Here is a 17,290-nt window from a genome sequence, read left to right as displayed (position 1 = left end):
TTACATGTCAAGGTTCATTCACATTTCCTAATAAAAGACCTGAATGACCTGATAGTTTTTTCAGCACTGTTAAGGCACGAATCATCCTCGGCTCCATGAACCATTACATACCATTCATACAATTCATACTGATTTTCTTGCTCCACACATTCTCGCTCACAGCCAGGAATCACGAATTCCAGACACGTCATACACTGTGTTCTTACTTTGCTTGTTGATCTCATTTGATGACTCATTTGCTACAGTTTGAACAAAGGCAACAAAGACCAGTTTAATCTTGAGGATGTCAGCTTGCACTGGGTTGCACAGCACAGTCATCTGTACAAAACTGGTATAAACCAATATAAAACTGGTAAAACTACAGATACACAAATTAGACATATTCATGTTTGGAATGTTTCCATTGCCTTATTTTGTAGTGTTTTACTGTTTTTTCATAATTGGAAAGTAATCTATTTGAAAAGTTTGAAAGCTGCAGAAAGTGAGAAGCAAAAAAAAGAAAAACAAATGTGCTCCATTCCTTTTTATTAATCTGGATATCATGCTCATTCCTCATATCTGTGAAGGGTTTGCTGTAGAAAACATTTATTACCCAAATCTCACTTCTCAGTGTTTCATAGGTTAGTACTAGGCTAACAGACCTTCCAGGCCATTTTAAGCTTAGCCAATTTTCCTTTTGGTACTTGAATTAACCTATAATCATATTCAATTTAATGTTGGTACTATAACTAAATAGTAATACTGAACTATTAATTAAAGCTACAGCTCTTTTGAACTAATAATATATAATTCAGAATAACTGCATTTATTATGAAGTAGAAAATATGAGAATATGTAGTGATAACAAACAAGAAAATAAGGGGCCAACAAAATAATAGTGATAATAAATCTGGTAAAAAGAAAATACTAATGCCATTGGAAGTAAGAGCAGTGTCATAAAGAGCGAAGGCTGGTAATGGAGATGAATATAGATTAAAAAATCAAGACATGATCATAGCCTTTTTTTGGAAGCTAAGAGAAAGAAAGAAAGAAAGAAAGAAAGAAAGAAAGAAAGAAAGAAAGAGAGTGAGACAGACAGACAGATGATGGGGATAAGCTGTATAATGTATGCACTGAGGTACTATAGGTAGGATATGGATCCCTTTCTAGTGGGCCTCCAGAATGAAAGAAGTGTGAATGCTGAATACAAATGTTAAGCATGCCAATTTGATGCTAACAGTTTTACTGCTGTATTGTTATGTCTACATTAAATTAAATAAAGTATAATCTAAAATGAGATGTTCAAATGATCTGAACTAAAGGTGAGTCTATGTGTGTGTATTCATGCTTTATAGATTAGTACTAGGCTAACTGCCCTTGTGGACCATTTTAAGCCTAGCCAATTATCTCATTTGAGAATCAAACCCTGCACTTTTAGTGTGTAAGGCAAACACCTTAACCATTATGCCATAGCCCAATCCCTTTTTGTGCTTGTTTGTGCAATCATGCATATGTGTGTGCGTTTATGTGTGCATGCGCACGTGTGTGTGTATGTACGTGCATGTGTGTAAGCATGTATGCACCAATTTGCATGGATGTATGTGTGTGTTTGTGTATGTTTGTCCATGCACGCGTGTGTGCATCTATATATATGTTTATGTGTATGTGTGTGTTATGGCATGCATGTGTGTCTGTGTGTGTAGGACCATGTTTGTGTGTGCGTGTATGCGTGTGTTTGTGTGTGTGCGCGCTTGCTGTGGGGACAGCACAAAATAATATTTTGCAACACAAGTTTTGTCTCTTACAGACTAACGTGATCATAGCAAACTTCCATGCAGATAGAAAAATATCCTAGCACAGGCAGTTTTAGAGGTTCTGGAGGAAAATATATTTTAGAGAAAGGAAGCAAAGATGTTGTAAACCAAGTAAATATGTTATTATCGAAAGAGAGCCTATCAAAAACATTTAGGATGGGGAAGGTAGAAATTCAGTAAGGTAGTATGTCACAGTTGTTTGCATTGCTACCTTACAATACTTGACTCTCTAATTCATCTTTTACTGAGGTGCCTTTTATGTAGAGTCTGCATTTTCTCCATGTAGCCACATGGATTTTTGCTCAGTGTTCCACTTTCTTTCCACATCCCTAAGATGTAATGAAGGTTAATTGGCATTTCTCCAAATTGAAATTTGTTGTAGAAGTGCTTGCTTTAGGAGTATGTGTTTGTGTGTGTGTGTGTGTGTGTGTGTGTGTGTGTGTGTGTGTGTGTGTGTGTGTGTGTGTGTGTGTGTGTGTGTGCACGCACATGTGTGTGTCCTGTCCCTTGTGCCAAATAAGTGCCAGAGTGCCAGGGTAGGCTTCATCTCCCATATGACCTTTTATTGGATTATGCAGGTAATCAATATAGCTTGAAATGGAATGATGTCTGTGCTTCAGGGAGTTGGTGGTATGATGATAGGAGGTTCTGCCAGCTATGCCAAAAGAAATGGAGTAGTGGATGTGTAACATATGCCAGCACAGCTAGCTGGAATTATATCAAACTGATTTGTACAGATGCTTGTGCTGAAAATGTATTTGTGAGTTTTGCTTGTGTTAAAATGTATCAACAGTGTGCCCTAATGGAAGTAAAATACATGTACATGTATTATTTTAACTGAACGAAATATATATGTTTTAACAGCATCTTCTGGAAGGGAATAGGTTAATCCACCAGACTTTGGCAAAATATTCTTGAAATTAAATTACTTTATGGGTTAAGCCCTAAAGATGTTATCACACAGTTTTGAAGGGAGCCAGAGATGCAATGTTTGTATTTTAGACAGGTTGTAGCTCCTGTAGGAAGAGTGTAATGGTTTTACGGTTTTATAACTTCCAACAGCTGCACCACATGTGAGCATTGCTCTATCTGTATGTATGGTAACACATAGGTGCTAAATCATGACAGCGTCTGGCAGTGGGGGTTGCATGGGAACCAGAAATCAGATGACCAGATGTATGTGATGTCACTCTGTACAGAAATAATGTTTTACTATTAGAGGAGACTGATGTCTCAGCAGCATTCTATATTCTGTCTTGGATCTGAAAACAAGGACCACTCACCCATCTTGCCTTGCTCTATTCAGTAAGTAGGAAAATTAATTATTTTAGTCAATCAGGAATAGATAGTGAGACTAGCTAAATACTGTTTTTCTATAACTGTGTGAAAAACTTTCCATCTCTGTTATTTTTAATATTCCCTGTGACTGAAACTATGGTGTTTACTGTAAATAGATATTTAGTATTTTCATGTTCTTTTGTTATTTATTATTAAATATATTTAAACTTCTAATTGTGACTGGTCCTTTTAGAAACATATTTAAGTTTTGAGAGTATTTGCACATATTTATTTGGTGATAACTGTGGCCACACCTGAAAGCCTGGCTGTTTGGTCAACATTACCATTTGTATTAATATTAATTTCACTCAGTATAATCGGATACCCTTTTAAGAGCCTTATAGTAACTGACTGGTGGCAGTGAATCTACATTATAGTCTAGGCAAAGTTGGTAGAGTGGGTAATCTGTGCCAGCTTTTCCTAGGTGTGCGTGTGTGTGTGTGTGTGTGTGTGTGTGTGTGTGTGTGTGTGTGTGTGTGTGTGTGTGTGTGTGCATGTGTATGTGTGAAAATTAAATCTCAAAGATTGTGTGTGTGTTTGTGTGTGTGTGTGTGTGTGTGTGTGTGTGTGTGTGTGTGTGTGTGTGTGTGTGTGTGTGTGTGTGTGTCAGCTACTTGGAGCAGGAACAAAAAGCACTGGTTTCACATTGAATATGCTGGAGGACTTGGCTTGGACACTCGGCTGAGGACCTAATCCTACAGCTGTGCCAGTGGGGAGTCTTACTGGGGACCTGGAGGGAGACAGGTAGAGACACCCAGACCCCAGGCAGAGTGTGTGCCCTGTGTGCTCTTAAGGGAAATTGTGCTTGATGCAGAGAAGTCTGCATCTGGAAATACTGAGTGTATCCATTTGTATTCCAAGTGAATGTCCCTCTCCAGTGTCAGTGGTGAGGATTCAGGCTCCTTGATTACTAGCTCAATGTGGGGGCCTCACATATTGGTGGTGTGGATTTTGAACTTCTGTAGCCTGTAAGCAGTTGTCTTTAAAGATGTGCATTCTCTCAGCAGCCACACAGTGAATACTCAGAATTTCATATCACAACAGTTTTTATTTATTTTATGTTTATTTAGTTTAGTTAGGCGAGCAGGCAAAAATGTCAGCAGAGGATTATGGCAAGCTGACAAAGAGATAGTTGGCCAAGGTGAAGCCAAAGGACTGGTGTATGCCAACCTGACTAAAGAGGAAATTATTTCAGCCTTAGTTGCAGCTACAACACAAACCAGCAACCAGGAGGGTAACCAGTCTGGTGATGGGAATTTGCAGCCTTCAGAAACAGGCAGTCCACCTTTTCCTCAGAGGACTTTGAGATCCATCTGGAGTTAAAGAGACTTAAACTGGAGGCCAAAAGTATGGAATTAGAATCAGCAGACAAACTGCGGCAGGCAAAACAGATGGAATTAGAATAAGCAGAGAAACTGCGGCATTTAAAGGCCAAAGAAAATGAGAGACTGTGGTGTTTGTAGGCTGAAGAAAATGAGAAGCAGCATTGATGTATGAGGGAGATGCTGACTCTTCGCCAGGGTCATGGAAGCAATATGGAAAGGAATAACCAAACCCCAGAAGCAATAAAGGTCAGTAAATTTCTTCCACAATTTACCTACTGTGATAATTTTGATAGTTGTATTCATATATTTGAAAGAGTATGCAAACAGTATAATGTTGGCCAAGGGCTCTGGGTATGGTTCCTGACCTCCTTACTGCATGGTAAAGCTGTAACTGCTGTTTCTAAATTATCTGATATTGATTGTTTAAACTATGAAAAAAGTCAAGAAATGTTTACTTGAATGCTTTAAGTTAACACCTGAAGCTTACAGAAAAAAGTTTTGTGGGCATAAAAGCAAGGCAGATGAAAGCGTGTATGATTATATTGCTGAGTTAAGCACTTACTTTCATAGGTGGGTGAGTGGGTGTCAGGCACTACCTTTTAAGGACTAGCAGACTTTTGGTGAGGAAACTCTTTTAGCACTCTCTTAGCACTTTTTTCCTGAGGACATGAGAATCTGGTTGGCAGACCAAGAATGTAACTCTGCAGATGAGCTGGGGAAAAAAGGGGATCTCTACTTAGCAACCAGGGCATCACTGCACAGGAAATGGATACCCAGTGCTGCTCATGGATATAAGGCAAACCATGGTGGGCAACCTAAAATGCCCCTAACAGAGTCTGCCAGTAACAGAGGAAGCCACTAATTCAAGTACACAGCCAAGATCAAGGGTTAATGTTTTAAATGTAACCAGTGGGACCATGTAGCATATAGATGTCCACAGAGACAAGGTGAGGAACAGAAGGTGGGGGAGCCAGCAAGCTGGAATAACAGTATGCCAGTGGAAAGTTGTCTGGAGACAATGGGGGTACCAAACTGTCACAAGAAGTTATATCCTATCATAGAGGATGGAAAACAGACCACTGCCGAGAGAGACAGAAAATCTGACATAACCATTGTGAAGTCTGGAATGGTTAAAGAGGAACAGTACTTGCTTGGGCAGTCCACTCCAGTCAGAGGTTTAGGAGGGACCTCATATCAAATGCCTTTGGCTAGGGTTCACCTTGACTGGGAGGGTGGAAAAGGAAGCAAGCGATGTAGGTGTGTTTGAGGATATCCCTGCAGATGTCCTGATAGGGAATGATTTTGATAATGCAGTACCTTGTGTGCATGCAGTTAAGCTTGGAGACAAGCATGTGGGTCTGGTAGCTTGGGGGGACCCAGACAGACTCCACACTTGAAGCCAGGACTGGTGAGGTGGCTACTTCAGGGAGGGAGCTACCTTGTAGCAGTAAGCTGGAAGGTGAGCCACAGCTGCTTGTACGTACTGATGTTCCACTGGACAGAGTGACTGCAAGGGCAGAGGTGAGTAGTAGTACCCAGGCTGACAGTGAGGCATTGCTGTCAGAGGATACCAGACTTCCTGTGGAAGGGCAGCTATGGATAGTCACAAATGTAGAGCTGAGACAGGCTCAGCTCTCAGACCCTACACTAAGAGGCTTGAGGGAGGTTGCTAGGGAGGCACCTGATTCTCAAGGAAAAGGGGAGTCTGTATACTGGAACAAAGTGTTACTGTATAGAGAGTGGACCCTTGAGGGAGGGCTAGAGGGTGACAAGTGGATAAACATTGCCTGTGAATATTTTTTCTGACCATAATGGCTTGTGGATTTTAAATTTTAATCTAGCAAACTCTGCATTAGTGATTATGTACTGGATACTATTCAAATCACTCTGTGTTTAATAGAATATTCAGTGTAATAACAAGGATATTCATATTGATAAAAGAATAAGAAAGCTAATAATAAAGTCCTATTGTCATTCATGTCTGCCGAAGTAAGATGGATTATAATGTTGCAGGGTGACAAATGCTCTGGCTTAAATGATGTGGTGCCTTTAAAACCGGCACTTAAATCATGTGATCTGTTTTATTAATTGATTGTTCTATAACTGTGATGTTTGAATTGAGTTTTGTATTCTGGTAAGATGAAGGGCCTGTTTGGGCATGAAAGCACTTACTTGTATTTTATATTAAACCTGCTTTGCTTTTACCTGGAAGTCAGTACATTGTAGCATATCTTTTACCAAGCTGTATTGCCCTTGAGAAGTCTTACTGAGTGTCTTGATGCAAGTGTGTTCCTTACTGACGATGTTCAAACCATTCTCTAAGAGTGTATGATATGCTTATTGGACAGTCAAAAAAAAAAACTCTATCAGATAAGATCTAAATGTAAAAAGTTGTGCGTTGATGTTAACTAAAATCTAGCATGTTTTATCTTTGGTAATTTCTGTTACATTACCAAGTACAGTGTAAAGCAGTATATTTGCTGTAGCCGGTAGGAGGTTTTTCAAATCTTATTTCATCTTCAAGGTTATCAGACAACATGGCACATCTCCAAAAATATTATGCAGTAAGCTTTAACAGCCACTGCAACATGCCTGAAACAGCTATCAGAATATTGATCTCAGCAACTTTGGTTAGGATCAAGATCAATGGGAAATAACATGTACCTCTGAGAAAACCCCGCTGAGTGAATAAGTAAGGGGTTGTCTTTCTTGAATCTTCACTAGCATGAAGCCATTTGTATTCTCTGATGTAAATATCATGTACAAAATCAGGCTGCAGGGGCTTCAGAAACTTGTTCACCATCTCCATAAAGAAATACAAAAATGTCCATAAGTTTTTGTTAGTGTCTTAGTTTTTCTTATTCACTGAAGAAGCTGTCACCAACAAACCCTATCACCATTCATTTAGGCAACTGACTAAGATACAGGTTGTCTTGATTACATACTCTTAAGCCTGTTCTAATGATAAATATATTTAAGGCTACATCATTCATCAGGTATTTTGTATTGGCACTTTAAATTTTAGCTTGATCATGTCTAATTTCACAGATGGTGACATTTTCACCATTTTGACTTAGTTTATAGATAATATACAGTTTATATGCTTCAGCAACATCAGCACTCATTAAACCAAATTCATTCTTAATGTTACAACTTTAATTTTAAAACACATGCCATTCCTGGAGTAACAGGTTGGCATGAATTGACTCCATCTGTTCTATACTGCATCTGTTGAATACAAAAGTTGCATACTTTTTATGGCTTTTCTAAAGATATATATATATATATATATATATATATATATATATATGGTTTACCTTTATTTTGTTGAACGCCATATGTGCGACATGCAAAACGTCAGAAGTATGGCTGCATAGAACCACAATGCCGATTCACCATGTGTTTGAATGGGAAATAAGCAAATGCTTTTTTGCCATTCAAACACATGGATCAAATGTTAGAAATGGTTTTCCAGCAAACCATTTTCGATATTTGATCCTTAGATGTTGTCCATATTTCAGCATTACAGTTCGCAGAAATGACTGATCGCAGAAATGGTACTCAATCATTCAAAGGTAAACCATATATATATATATATATATATATATATATATATATATATATATATATACATAGAGAGAGAGAGAGAGAGAAAGAGATTTAAATATGCCCTCTATTCCAGCAGCATACATGAGTGGGACACCATGAAGCCTATTAGGCCATGACCTGTTTATGCTTTTATAATAGGCTGTGTATAGGTCAGGGTCTTCATAAAAGTAAATTCAGATTGTAGGCTTATCAAAAAGACCCCTTAATGGACCATAAATGAAGCCTCGCAATCAAGTTACCAAATGTGAATAATACATTTTTGTTTTGGTCATTCTTGATGTTAAACTGCTGTTTTATAAATCATATATAATCAGGTTTATTGAAACAGGGAGCTATGATTAAATTATTTTACCTACAAGTTACAGACATTGAAAGCAACTGCACATGCATATCCCCAACTCTCTGGTGTTAAGTAATCTCTGTATATGCATACATTGTGTAGAAATCACATTAATATCTGCATAGTATCACCTAATGCTCAGATAAATTTGTAGTACCTTGGTAGCAAAACAAAAATATGAGTAAGATTATTGTTCACTATGAATCCATGGCCTGTACTATTCTTGAATTTTATTTTACTCACTCAATCACCATAATCTAAAGAAAAGGGTAATGTGTGTCTGCTATAAAGCCTTACTGATTAACGCAGCCACATCACTACAACTATTATAATAACATACAGACATTTTCAGGTTGTGCACTGCTTTACCTATTTCATCAACTCAGTTATAACTCTGATGTCTTCTTCTCCACTATTATATACATACCTACATACATACATACAAATATTTCAAGCACAGGCATTACTACCTTCTAGCCTGCCAATATACCGGAACAGTTGTTCCCATAATAAGTGTCCAAGCTGTTATTAAAAATATCTAAACTAGTACTTGCTTTAATGTAATTTGGTAGTCTGTTCCATGTATCAGCTGTTCTCTCAGACAACAAATGACTACACTTCTCATTCCTATAGAATCTTCTACATAGGTGGTCTGATGATTCTCTATTATTTTTGATAACTCCAAACATTGCCCGAGGTAGTTCTCTCTAAATGCCCTATATACTTGAATAAGGTCTCCTCTTAAATATTTATATAAGACAATATACAAGTCTGTATATTTTAGTATTTCATAGTAACTTAAATTTTCACAATCAGAGATGCCCTTGGTATATTTTCACTGTACTCTTTCCAGTTTACTCATGCTTGCTTTCTTATGAAGTTTCATGGTATTCCATTCTCAAGTTTGGGTCTAATATAACTAACAAACAATGACTTCATCAGTTCTGATTTCCTAGACTTTATAAATCTTTTTATACAACCTGTAGTCCTATAACTATTGTGACAAAAGGAGATACTGCCATCCCAGCTAGCTGGAATTTTGTAAATAATTATATGTCATTAGTGAATATCAACATACTTTATATAGAAGTGTGACAAAGGGAGACACTGCCAGCACAGCTGTCTGGAATTTTGTAAATGATTGTTGTCATTTGTGAATGTCAACATGCTTCATGTAAGATACTTGTGTTACAAATGTATTAGAACTGTATGTCATGTATAAGTCAAACTTGTTTGTACAGACATGTGTGTTGAAAAAGGTTTTTGCAAAGTGCTTGAAATGTAACCCCAGCATGCCCTAATGGAAAAGAACACAAGTATACATGCACTATTGTAACTGTTTAAATGTATATTTTAACAGTAGAAATTAGAATACATGAGGTTAACATCAGAAAAATAGCCAAAATTAAATTCATTTATTTTATATTTATCTTTCAGTTTCAGTGCAGCAGGAGACACAATGTCAGCAATAAAGAAGTTTTCTGTATTGTCTTTAAATGTGGAGAAATGTAAATTGTTTTATGACTTCCACCATCTGCTAAAAAATCTGAGGTCTATGTATTCTCACAGGTAGATGCTAAATGCTACCAGCTGCCATCAATGGTTATTTTGGGCCTAGGAACTAGGAGTCAGATGACAAGCAAAGATGTCATTCTGCAAGTTATCCCAGCAGTAATAGCTGAGATATTAATCTGAGAACTCTCTTAGAGAGACTGAGCATTCTGTATTCAGTCTTGGACCTGACAACATCAAAATCCATTCATCTGCCTTGCTCTGAGTAAGTGAGTCTAGGAAACAGTATAATTCTCTTAGATATAGACAGGAATATAGCAAAGCTTAATGTAGATGTTTTTCTTTATTTATTTGAGACTTTCCTGCAATGTCGTTTTAAATATTTAGTGTGATTTTAAACTCTGATGTTACTGTAATTATATATTGAGTATTTTTTTTTTCTTTTATTAATTATTATTAAATATTTAAAACTTTCATTGTGGCTGATCTATGGAGAGATATTTAAGTTCTGAGAGTAGTTGCATATTTATTTGGTGACACTGTGGGCCACTCCAAATAGCCTTCTATCTTGGTCAAACTACCATTTGTATTCATAGTAACATTACACAGTAAGATTGGACACCTTTGTTAAGGACCATAAAGTAGATGATAATGAGTGGCTGGTGGCAGTGATAATAGCCTTATAGTCTAGGCAAAAGGGGGCATACCTAGTAAACCTGTGCCAGCCTTTCCCATGTGTGTGTGTGTGTGTGTGTGTGTGTGTGTGTGTATATATACGCACGCGCGCATGTGTGCATATAAATCAAACCTCAAGGAGTATGTGCGTGTCGGCTACTTGGGCAGGGACACAAAACACTGGTTGGACAGAGAGGGTGCTGCAGGTCCTTGCTTGGCCACTCAGCTGATATATCAGCTCTATAGCTGTGCCAGTGGGGAGTCTTATTAGAGATCTGGAGAAAGAGGGAGAAACCAGCCCCAGACTGACTGTGGTCTCTGTGTGCTCTTAAGGGAAATTGCACTTAATGCAGAAAGCTGCATCTGAAAATACTGTGTATCTGCCTTGTCATCCTCCCACTGTACTTCCCCCACTGGTGCTAGTCGTGAGGATTGAGGCTCCTTGATTACTGATCCAGTGGTGGGGCATCACAACTATCATTAACCAACTGGTGGATATGATTAGAAAAACTCTAAGCTGAATCTATCCATATGCCCTGGTATTAAAATGAAGCTACAGTTTCAATCACTGTGTGCTATACTAAATATTCACCTTTCACTATATGTCTCCCAGATCTCACATGCTTAGTTTTTGATGGATGTATCAGCATATTATTCTCCTGTGCCCAAATGGTCAACTTAGTCAAGTTCTTTTGCAGACATGCCATATCTGTAACACATATAATCAGTTTACCCAACTTCACATCATCTGCATACAGAATGTCGAACACCTCTGATGAAAAGGATAGAGCGGAGAGATACAATTTAAATAAGTATGGGCCTGGGACAGAGCCCTGTGGACACCTTGACTGTAACCAATAATTTCACCTGCCTAATTGCTGTATGGCATTTGCCATGTCCTATTTGTAAGCCATGTCAGTGTTTTGTGTATGACCTTGTCAAATGCTGAAGTTCCATCTATATAAAATCCATCACAACACATTTTTTATTCATAGGCATTATTATATTGTCGGAGAACATCATGTTACAGGTGGTAATACACCTATTTTCAAGATATGCATGCTGATATATGCTTTCAAGTCCCAACCTTTACAATTATAACAACAACTTATGCAATATTACCTTCTCCATTATTTTTTCACAGCATGAAAGTAGACTTAAGGGTCTGTATGACCTGGTGTTTGTCCTACTCCCTTTTTCCTTAAAGGCAAATGTAATAGGTGCATGTCTCCAATCCTGAGGACTCTTCCCCATATTTATATGACCTAGTAAATAATAGATACAATATATAAGTTCTTGCTTAAGTGTTCTCGGGTCATTATTACTAATTCTGTATCCTATCTGTGTTTTGTTTGGATCCATTGTGCATAGTTTTTTTCAATATAATCTAATTTGATTTCTGTATTTGAGATTACCTAGATGTTACTAGGACAACTAATCAGACCCTTGGTGGAGCCAAACTGATTTGCATAAGATTTTGTAAATATAGCTATAATCTGTTGTGTCTGAAAATAAATTTTAGAATCTACACACAGTTTATCACTTTGTATGTCTTTACTCCTTCCTTATGCTCAATATCTTTTTATAAATAATCTTCAACATTTTCTTGATCTTGTCTCACACTATGATTTATTTGTCTGTCAAGCTTGTTTTCAAAGTTTTAGTTTGACCTCTTTTCTATTTCTATATTTTTTGCCTCTCACCTTAATCAAGTATCTTGTTCTTATAGAAATATATCCTCCTGAATTGTGTGCCTAGATTCTGATGTTAAACATTTTTTTGATTTTTTATTTTTTTTGCATTCAAACAATTTCTCTTTCAAAGCTTTCCACATTTCTTCTGCATTCTATTCCACTGAATACACCATTCCAATTAGTTTTACTTAGTGACTGTTTTATTTCCATAAAATCTGTTATTAATGTAGATCAGAGTGTGTGTGTACCTTTAATAGCTATTTCAGTCTATGGGCATGTGCATATAAGTACTGAGCATGTGCAAGCAAGAGTGCCATTTTAAGTGCGCAGCCGGAGTAAAAGCATGTATGTATGTAGAGGTCAGTCAGTTAGTTAATGTTCCAGTCAGTCATCCTGATATGTTTGTGTGTAATAAACTACTTAAATACACACCCAGCCTCATCATCTTATTTGAATACACAAGACGAGAGACATGGTGTCAGAATGGGATCCAAAGTAAATCTTCTTCAAGACCATGAGACACGAAGTCACAATTGGAAGGATATACATAAGTGAATCATCCAAAGCTCAAATGACTTGCAAACAGGTCAGAAAGACAACTCCAGGTACTAAAACTAGTTTAAATTATTTTTTACTCAATGAATATAAAACAAAGCATCCAAAATGACTTTCTAATTAAACAAAATGTTCAGAACAATGATATATTGATAAAAGTACTCAAAATGCTTACAAAAAATGCTTGAAATAACTCCTGAATCACATAAAATGTATAAAAAAGGGGAAACGACCATATTTTTTCGCTAAGTGCTTCTTTTTCTTATTAACTAAAGCTAGTCAAGATATACGTTGTGCAAAGTGTTTGCAAGTGTGTGCAGTATTACAGTACAGTTATTTCACAAAATACAATCATTTCAATGCAACTGTTGTGCAGTTGAATATTTTCAAGTACCTGGTGTGTGTGTATTTGAATATAATTACAAGAGCCTTGTCTGTACTGTGTATAAAGCAATTTGTTTGCATGGCAGAGAGACTTTGCAGACCTCCTCCACTTGTATTTAATAATAATGTTGCTGATAATTAGAGAGTGTTTGAGTGAGAGTACAACATTTTCATACAGGCTGGTTTTTCTGACAAAGATGCACATACAAAGGCATTTATTCTGCTTAATTTAGCTGGTTCAAAAGCCACTGAAAGGGAGCATTCCTTTGTGTATGCCTCAGCTGTGTATGCAGGGGAGGGGAAACACCTCCATATTGTGATACTGGCTGTAATGCGGGAAGTCCTGGAGTGCTTAAAATGTAAATTTAGAGAAATGTGTAACAACCAAATGAATATTACATTGGAAAGGCACATAATATATATAAGAGATCAAAAGCCTGGTGAAACGTTTGCAGCATATATAACTGACTTGAGAAACAAGGCAAAAAATTGTACAGATATGGTGATTTATGAGATGAGTTGATAAAAGACAGGCATGTGTGTGGTATTGAAGATGATGCAGTGAGAAAGATTTTGCTTTGAAGTAGTGATTTAACTTTGAATAAGGCCACAGACATTTTTCAGATATATGAGCTCACAGAAAAGCACACAAATATGCTTACAAATGAGAAAAGCATCCTTGCAGTGCCTTCCAGTGCTAGTGTTGATAGTATGCAGCATGAGGTTGAAAGATAGAGGCTTAAGGGTGTGGCCCCACCTCAAGGCTTTCTAGCAAAATCCAGGGCAGCTCCAGTAAAATGCAGAACATGCTCAGTGAAGCAGAGGGGTGACTCAGCAAGACCTGTGGCAAGCCTCATAGTCAACTGTCCTAATTGTAGAGGTAGCCATGAGCCTAAACAAGAGAAGTGTTTAGCTTTTGGTTAGCAGTGCCACACATGTAAAAAATGGAATAATTTCAAAAGGTTCTATAAATCAAAAGGAGCACATTCTTTTATTAAAAAAGAGCATGCAAAGAGGCAAGTTGATCAACTGGAAAGCTGTGACCCTGCTTTTTATGTTGATGGTGTGTCAGTACTTGGTGAAACAGTCAGTGCAGTAGATTTGTGGGCAAAGAATGAAGTGTTTTGTACTGTTCTGATTAAAGGGAAACCTGTATAGCTCAAAGTTGATACTGGTTCAAAGTGCAATGTTATGTCAGCTGAAATGTTTGACAAAGTAAGAGCTAGTGAGAAGCTTGATCTGGCAAGGTGTGCGAAGCTTGTTGATTATTGTGGTGAAGAAAGTCAAACCAAAGGCTCAGTAGAGCTTTCATGTTAATCTGCAGGGAACAGCGATGACTTGCAATTTTAGGTAGTCGAGAGACATGTGCAGTCATTGTTAGGCCTCAAAGACAGTTTGAAAATGGGACTGCTTTCACTTAATGCAGAAGTCCACCATGTAAGCATGTGTACCAACAAAAAGTTCGCACAAACTATTTTTTTTGACTATGCTAATTTTTTTGAAGACAAGTTAGGCAAACTCCCAGTTGTGTACTTCATGAAGATATACCATGAGGTAAGCCCAGTTATCAGACTAGCACAGAAAGTTCCAGTAGCTATGCAAGGCAAAGTCAAAGCTGAGCTAGACAGAATGGTGCATCTAGGTGTAATTTGTCCAGTAGAAGACTAACTGAATGGATATTCTCTATGGTGGTAGCTCATAAGAAAAGCTCAGATGTTATTAGAATATGTAGTGATCCAAGAGATTTGAACAAAGCACTAAAACAACCTTATCATCCAATGTGTACAGTTGAAGAAGTTGCTGCTCTTATGCCAAATGCCACTGTCTTAGATGAAAAAAGTTAATTTTGGCAAATTTTGCTTGACAAAAAATCTTCATTGCTAACCACTTTCAGTACACCATTTGGAAGGTAGAGATTTTTGAGAATGCCATTTGGGATAAATTATGCCAGTGAAGTCTTTCAGCGTGTAATGGAGCAATTGTTTTCTGGCTATCCATGTGCTATTATAGTGGATGGTATTCTTTTGAGAGGTAATGATGAATTCGAACATGATAGAAACCTCAGGAAAGTTCTGGAACATGCTCTTGAAGTGAATCTTAAGCTGAATCCTCAGACATGTAAATTCAGGCTAAAAGAAGTTACCTATGTGGGTCATTTGTTTACCATTTCAGGCTTATGACCAGCTCCTTCCAAGCAAACTGCAATTCTTGAGATGCCATCTCCAGACAATGTCACCTCCTTGCAACATTTTCTTGGCATCATCAACTATTTGGGCAGTCATTCCAGATTTGAGTGACCTTTCAGCACCGCTAAGAGAGCTGACATGGAAAGATGTAACTTGGTCCTGGATCGAATAACACCAAAGTGCATTTGATGTCCTGAAACAAAGAATTGCCAGTCCACCCACCTTAAGATACTTTGATATTCACAAGTCTGTAACACTTTCTTGTGATGCTTCGAAGTTTGGACCAGTAGAATGTGCATCCAGACCTCTGACCCAAACCAAGATGCACTATGCTCAAATAGAGAAAGAGCTCTTGGCAATTGTGTTTGCATGTTCGAAGTTCCATGATTATATTTATGGCCGACCTAGTCAAATTGAGACAAACCACCAGTCTTTGGTTACTGTTTTGAAAAAGCCAATGCACACAGCTCCAGCAAGATTACTCATGATGGTAAAGTTGCAAAAGTACAATTTTCACTTCATTTATACAAAAGGCAATCTTCTTTATCTTCCTGATACATTATCCAGATAACAACAGCATGAAAATAAGAAACCTGAGTTTGAAGTCATGGAAGTGAGAAATGTTTTCCACACATCATGATCTCAGAACTCACACAGCTTCAGGTCCAGTTCTCCAGAAGCTCAACCACTTTATCAGTTAAGGATGGCTGTCAAAGCAATCTTGTTTTCCACCAGACATGGAGCAGTATTTTCCTTACAGAGATGAGATTTTGATGGAATATGTTATCATCATGAATGGTCCAAAAATGATTGTTCCAAACTCCTTGCAACAATAGTATATTAGAGTATGAGTATGAGTATATTAGAATCTTGCATCGTGGCCACCCAGGAACTGATTCTACCAAAGAAGGGCAAGAGGACTAGGGTCTATATTATGTGATCGAACATTTGGGTGATCAAACACCTAAACATTGACATGTAAATGTCGAACCCTTAAAACCACGAACGGCCATTTACGCAAATTTTTTTCCCTGGGAAAAAATTCACTTGGCCGCCGGAAACAAAACAAATCTTTAAACACTAATCAAGTGGGGGGCTGTGCCCCCCACCCCCTAACTAAATATACCAACTCCGAGATCACTCTACATTGGGGAAAAGGGCAAATTACCAATGACGGCCAAGCAAATTTTTTCCCAGGGAAAAAATTTGTGTAAATGGCTGTTCGCAATTGTCAGAGTTTGACATTTATGTGTCGATGTTTAGGTGTTCAATCACCTAAATGTTCAATCATGTAATATAGACCCAGAGGACTAGTATTTTGGCCTTTTATGTCAAGAGATATTAAGAAAGAACTTTCAGCATGTTCTGTTTGTAATAGTGCTAAACTGCATCAGCAAAAAGAACCACTTCAGCTAAGCCAGATTCCTGAACTACCTTTGTCGGCAATAGCTACAGATATTTTTGAATGGAATGGTCAACATTACTTGGTGTTAGTAGACTCTTAGTCATATTGGTTTGAGATTGATCTACTTCCAAATCTAATGTCCAATACTATCATTATGATGTTGAAGAGACATTTTTCTGTCCATGGTAGTCCACATAAAGTAGTTTCTGACAATGGTTCACAGTTTACAAGTCAGCAGTTTAAAAGATTTGCTGAAACATGGGACTTTTTTCATGTTACGAGTAGTCCTGAATACCCACAATTGAATTGGCCTGGCTGAACATGCAGTTCAAAGTGCAAAACAACTGCTGGAAAAATCTAAATGTGACAATACTGATGTTTTTCAAAATCTGCTTAATCTCAGAAACATTCCTCACGACAATCTTCTTGGTTCACCTGCCCAGAGATTAATGTCAAGACAAACCAGAACCACAC

The 17,290-nt window shown here is 37.6% G+C and overlaps 1 pseudogene; it reads right to left on the bottom strand.

Annotated features, from left to right (window-relative positions):
* Positions 1–156: 156 nt before the first annotated feature.
* Positions 157–17,290, bottom strand: part of LOC122814974 — a 66,487-nt pseudogene continuing 49,353 nt past the window's right edge.

The sequence above is a fragment of the Protopterus annectens genome, chromosome 11.part0 (genome assembly GCF_019279795.1).
Source record: "Protopterus annectens isolate FY-2018-M chromosome 11.part0, PAN1.0, whole genome shotgun sequence".
NCBI lineage: Eukaryota > Metazoa > Chordata > Ceratodontiformes > Protopteridae > Protopterus > Protopterus annectens.
This window is presented reverse-complemented; position numbering and strand designations above follow the sequence as displayed.